Source organism: Camarhynchus parvulus, chromosome 4, assembly GCF_901933205.1.
Source record: "Camarhynchus parvulus chromosome 4, STF_HiC, whole genome shotgun sequence".
Taxonomy (NCBI): domain Eukaryota; kingdom Metazoa; phylum Chordata; class Aves; order Passeriformes; family Thraupidae; genus Camarhynchus; species Camarhynchus parvulus.
This window is the reverse complement of record NC_044574.1, coordinates 9,073,246-9,079,245: the sequence shown is the minus strand read 5'-3', so window position 1 is coordinate 9,079,245 and position 6,000 is coordinate 9,073,246.

Below are 6,000 nucleotides of genomic sequence, written 5' to 3'. Positions count from 1 at the left end.
GTTTTTTGGGATTGTTGAGCAAAGATCTTCCCTTTGCTGAGATTCAGTGCTTCATGGAATACCTCAAACCCAACACTCAGTTTGAAGATTTGGCTGGGAAATATTATAGGGAAGCTGCACAGAGGATCAGCTGGCCAGACCTATGCAGCCTTCCACTTGTGGTTCCTAAAGAAAGTGATCACCAGATCAGTCCTATCCACAAAGCTATAGTTGGAGTCTGACAACATTTAGATACTTATTAGCATGATTGATTTCCCATTATCTAATTAATTGCAGATTTCACATTTTCACATTTCCTGCTTTGCCATGTGTCAAACAGAGCAAATGGCCCGTCACCACAAAGTGATGGCACTGAATTTGTCTTTGTCCTGTACCTGGCATTTTCCCCCAAATTGTGGCAGAACTCCAGCCAGGCACTGGCAACAGCGGCCCAGGAAGTCTCTGGGAGCTCCATCCCCTGCCTGGGGCTGGAGCCAAGCTGGAGGTGCCAAAGGCTCCCCAAGTATCCCAGCTCACTCTCCTCACCAACAGAATATTTTGCTGATATCTAACCTCCTTGTTGCAGTTTAAATGCATTGCTTCTTCCTCTCTTGGATGCTGAAAGCCAATGATTTCCTGCTTGCAGTAGCTTTTTTTTTGTTGCATAAGGAAGGGAGCTTGTTACAGTCATTCCACTTGACTCTTCACTCAGTTTCCATACTCACACCAAGAAAAGAGTGGGAAATTGTCCTTGTTTTAGGTGGAATAAGAGACTTTAAGACAGTCCAATCAAGCCCATAATTTTTTGTTCTAAACCATATGGTATAGATACAGTTCCTACAGAGTGCTCATCTAACATTGTTTCATTTCTCCATAGGAGTAATTAGCTGGCAATGAGAAAAATCATTTGATTGGACCCACAACTGATTAGAGGCTAGTGCATAGCCTATTGAAATAAAGGAGAAGATACAAATTGATTTCAACATGTTTTGGGTTAGCCCCAAACTTCCAAAGCAAATAGAGAGATAAGACCGCATCTGCTGAGTATCCACCTGCCAGGTCTTTGTGCTGATCTCTAATTTTAGGGCCTGCAGGCAAGTGTCCAGGTTATTTACCACCTGGGCTGTTTTGATCTTCTCTCAGATGTGTGTATTGATGGATGAGCTCTCTTATCTCTACCACGGCAATACTGGCCCAACTATACCAGCAGCATGAGGCCCAGGATCAATACTGATTCCTCCCTCAATCAGCTGAACAGCATTTTATTTGCCTAATTATTAATATCTATTAAATACCTGAACTGGAATATCTTGACTAAGCAGTCTAAAATGAGTTAGTTGGACATGCTATAGAAATGCAGGATATTACCATTACTGTGCAATATGGGATGTGCCTGCAATCTTCCCATCACAGATTCACTTGGTTCCATCACAGCTGATACAAATGATAGGATCCCATGGCTGGCAGCAGATTTGCATCAGCCACATTAGGTATTATTTTTCCCTACTGGGAACAGAACTCAACAATTTCCATATATAATTGCTGCAGCCCTATTAATATGTTACAGATATCTGTCCTCTGATAAAACCTGTTCTCCCATATAGGTATGTATGCACTTGGTTCCTGGAGAATGGCTTCATGGAAAGACATCTCAGGTAGAGCTCTAATTGCCTTCTCATTTCATTAACTGATTCACCCAGATTGAAACTCGGTAGATTTTGCATGTCCAAGCACCCAGGTGAGAAATCTCCATGCTTTAATTTGTAAATATAACTTCTTCTTTCTTGGTTCCTCCTCTGTAATAGATATATTATAAATTAATGGTGCTAACTACTTTGTTGGTCTTCATAGGATGCATGGACTCATTCTTCCATATCTGGATGGATTTTCATACCAAAAACCAATACCAATTCACTGGGGCTTCTTCCTATAACTCAGAAGTCATGACTGACAGATACACAGGACACAGGTACCTAGGGTAAGAAAATGCTATTTTTTTATATTCAGAGGATATATGTAATTGAGACTGTGTTACCACTGCCTGATTTTATTCATAAAGCTCACAGGTATCTTGGGTAAGAAAATGCTATTTTTTTACATTCAGAGGATATATGTAATTGACACTGTGTTACCACCGCCTGATTTTATTCATAAAGCTCACAGCTTCCTCCCTCCTTTAGTGAACATTGTGTATGCTAAAGGCAGGCTGGTTTCAGCTCTGTTTGGTAGCACAAATGCACACCCCTGCTCTGTTTCTCTGTCTGTCCTGGACTGCAGCAGGGTGCTAAGCACCAAGGCAGCTTAGAAGATAATCACTATGAGGTAGAATATTCTTTTACTTCTATATGATGTGCTTGTGTCAAAGTTACCCAGCAAGAAGGCCTGATTTTATCAGCTAAAGGAGAAATGTTTAATTTGCCAGCCCGTTCATGCAGTGACCTCAGGCAGATGCCCATGCCCCCCAAAAGCACTCTAACAAAGTGGGTCTGAGCCATGATTTCTTCAAAGCCTCTTTGCACTGCACTAGCCTCTATATTTTGTGGAAGCTTAATGCAATACAAGTGTACACAAGGCCCCTTGTGGAAGATTAATGCAATACAAAGCCTTTTTCCTACACCAAGGGAATGTAATAAGGCCATGACATCTCTGAGATTCAGATCTGAAATAACATAACAAATCCTTACTCTGCAGTATATCATAACGCCATACAAGCCAGACTGGGAACTGGGATGCCCAGCCATCCTCCCAACCCTTGCCCTGCCTTTGCTGAGTGGTACTGGCCAGTTGTTTTGCCCCATCTCGTTTCTTTTTTGTCTTTTAAAATGAAAGCAGCAATACCACTGCCTCCTGTAAAACACTTTCAATGCGGCAGTGTCAGAGGGAATTTTTGGGATGACGCTGTTTAAAATTGCCAGAGCAGGATGATGGAGTAAAGCAGTGTCTCTCAAGCTTTTCAATCTATGCTTCACTTCAATCAGTTAAGAATAATTTCATGCCTGCTCACAGGAATGGCTGCAGGGCCTGGCATCAGGGCACGGCGCGTCTCGCTGCTCGGGGAGCACTGGCAGAGAGGGGCACATGAGCTCCCTGCAGCCAAACTCTCAAGGACACCAAGATACAAATGTTGTCTTTCATAATAACAGCAATTAACATGAAAAGAACGTTACAAGGGACTGGCATTCAGTTTGAAGTACTTTTGCTTTTTAGATTTGGCTTTCAAGCATGTGTGTACCACAGCAGTGCATAAGCCTGTGCTAAATCCCAAGCAAAATCAGGAAAAATTCAATTGTTTTGGGAAAGCTGGTGATTCAAACACTGCAGCAAACAACTGGTCAAGGCCAGGCAGTGAGCTGGACTAGTGAGCTTCACATAGACAGCCCAAATGCATGGAAGCCACTCAGGTCCCCAGGAATCCACAGTATCTGTACTATTTGTTGTTGTGATCCTTGGACCGAGCTCTCCTCCAAGCCAACGCCTGGGTGCAGCTGAAGGGGTATGAGAGATTGAGGACCAACCCAGAAAGCTCATGGGGTGAGGCTGCACAGACATGACTCCTCCACAGGTCACAGTCCCTCAACACTGCAGCAGCAACTCACTAACCCTGACACCCCACATATCTTCTTGTCATGTAACCTCAGCTTCAAGGTGTGAAAGCAGCTCTCTGATGGGCTGCTCCCATCTGAGCCACTTTGAACTTAGAGAAACCACCCCAAACTTAAAGTAAACCACACATAAAATAAATTGATGACTAAAAGCCACATGTGCACCAGCAGCAGTCTAGATACAGGGCCAAGCAGATGCAGCGACACCTGCCATTTGAGATCAGGGGTGGAGAACTGATTTACCTGGCAGAGTAAATAGAATCATTGTCTCAAACTGGGCTTGGGCACTGACAAAATTGTTACTTTTGAAACTTCCTCCAAAAGTTCCACCTTCAACTTTCAGGTGTTTTGGTTTCTGTATCTAGGAAACAGAGTTCATTATCTGAATCACAGGTAAGATGAGGAATAAATGGAATTTGAGATACTGAGTCAGGGAGATGAAACTTGTCAGTGCCAGCCCTGAGTGCAGATCCCCTCCTATGTGGGCAGACGAGTGAGTCTTTGCTAATTACTAAAACCTTGCAACACCCAAGAAAACAGAGGGATGGAGTCCAAGGCACAGTGAAGGGCTTATCTCTGGACACAGGGATATGATATAGTATGGAATTTTAAAAGATAAAAGAAAGAAACATGCAGCAGATACAATGAGCCAGATCTGAAAAGCAGGGTAGGTCTGATTATTTCTTTAAGGCCATACGTGGGAAATAGTGAATGAAGTTTCTTGTATTATTGATCATCAGCTTCAGATCTCTGCCCTCACCACAGCTTGGGGCAATCAACAGCTCTGATGTCACTGATCTTACATTCCAAGTCATGCCACGGGACAGATTTTGGAAAAGAAAGATGCTGTAACATTTAAAATTGTAAATATTACAATTCCAATCACCAAGTGCAGGCGGCAAAGAAACTGCAAAACAGCTCAGCTTTTAGGGTGTGGCTGCTGATGGCTCTCCCTTCTGCTTCTAAATACAAAGTTTTTCAAACTTCACCATGAAGTGACAGCTACGCCTTATCACTGAAGGCCAGCTGTTTCTTTTGCACTCAGCTGTTCCTGCTGCTGCTGGTAGAAATGGAAGAAAGCTATTTAGAGACCCAAATCTGCAAAGCCTTCCAGCACACATCTATCTTAGAGCCTGTCCTTCAGTTCTTAAAGTAATTTGGTTGATCTTCTTTCAGACCCATTTTACACCTCTGCACCCACGCTGACACCACCACAACTAGTCCTGGTTCCCTGGCACAAATAAAACCAGATCCAGAACGATTCCTTCTAGGTATTTTAAAAGCTTTTGTGGTGCCTCCTGAGAAGGGCTCAGTTGAGTTCACCCCTAGGAGAAATAATCTTGATAAAACTTCTCAGCACTAACATGTTGTTGCTGTGCTGCTTCTTCAACACAGCTACAGGTAAATATGTGTCAGTGGTCGTCAGGCATCAGCCAGCCCCGTCCTTCCCAAATGTGTGTGGATTTACCCTGGATTTCACCAGCAGGAGCTCTGTGAGTGTGTGGGGTTACATTATTATGCTGTTCCAGCAGACTAATGCAGTTCATGACTCCTGAGGCTGAGAGCCACCATGATCAGAGATCAGGTGCCTTTTCTGATGGCACTGGCCCCTGTTTTGCACGCCTTCTCCTGCACCTAGTCCAGCTGGCTTCAGTGGTTCCTCACTTACCAAAGCAGCCCTTCCATGCAGGGAAGTGTGGAGGCACAAGGCCCTGCAAAGTGCCAATATCAATGTGAAATTGTGCTCCATCTCCTTAAAACAACTGTCTTCCAAATACTTCTGTCCACATGTGAAAGCAGAGAGAGCAATGGTTTTTACCTCAGGGTGCTGAGTTTGGGCACTGGGGAGTGCAGGGGAGGCTGGGGGTGGCTCCAGCTCAGCAGTTGGATCAGCTCCAAGGAGTGTCTGCTGAGGGCAGTGCTCGGCAGGATGCTCAGCTCTGGCTGTACCCTCCTGAAGCACAGTATTGTGCAGTGTTTGTTATACCCCTGTGTTTCCAGAGGTTTTTTCCAGGTAAAATTGTGTGCTTACATTGTGGTGGGCCAGAGCTTTAGGCATTCAGATCCTCAGTAAATCCATACCTGAATCCTGGGCTCTCACACAAGCACCTGCCTACCTAGCACATTCATCTGCCTTTCTGGATGTATGACTGATTCCACAGCATGTGTGCAAAGCAGTTCAAGATCATTTAGACCTGTACACTAACATACAAACATAGGTGTTCTGAAGATCTGGGGTACTGCTGTGGATGCAGAAGAGAACAAGGATGCTTTATCTGTGCATCTTTGCATCTTCCTCATTAAGTGCCATATGCATGTGTCAGGCAAAGGGAACTTGCTTTCCTGTGTGGACAAAGCAGACCTGTGCATATATGGTTTCATGCTGTTTCGTAACAGAAGGCAATGTCAAATTGTGTCC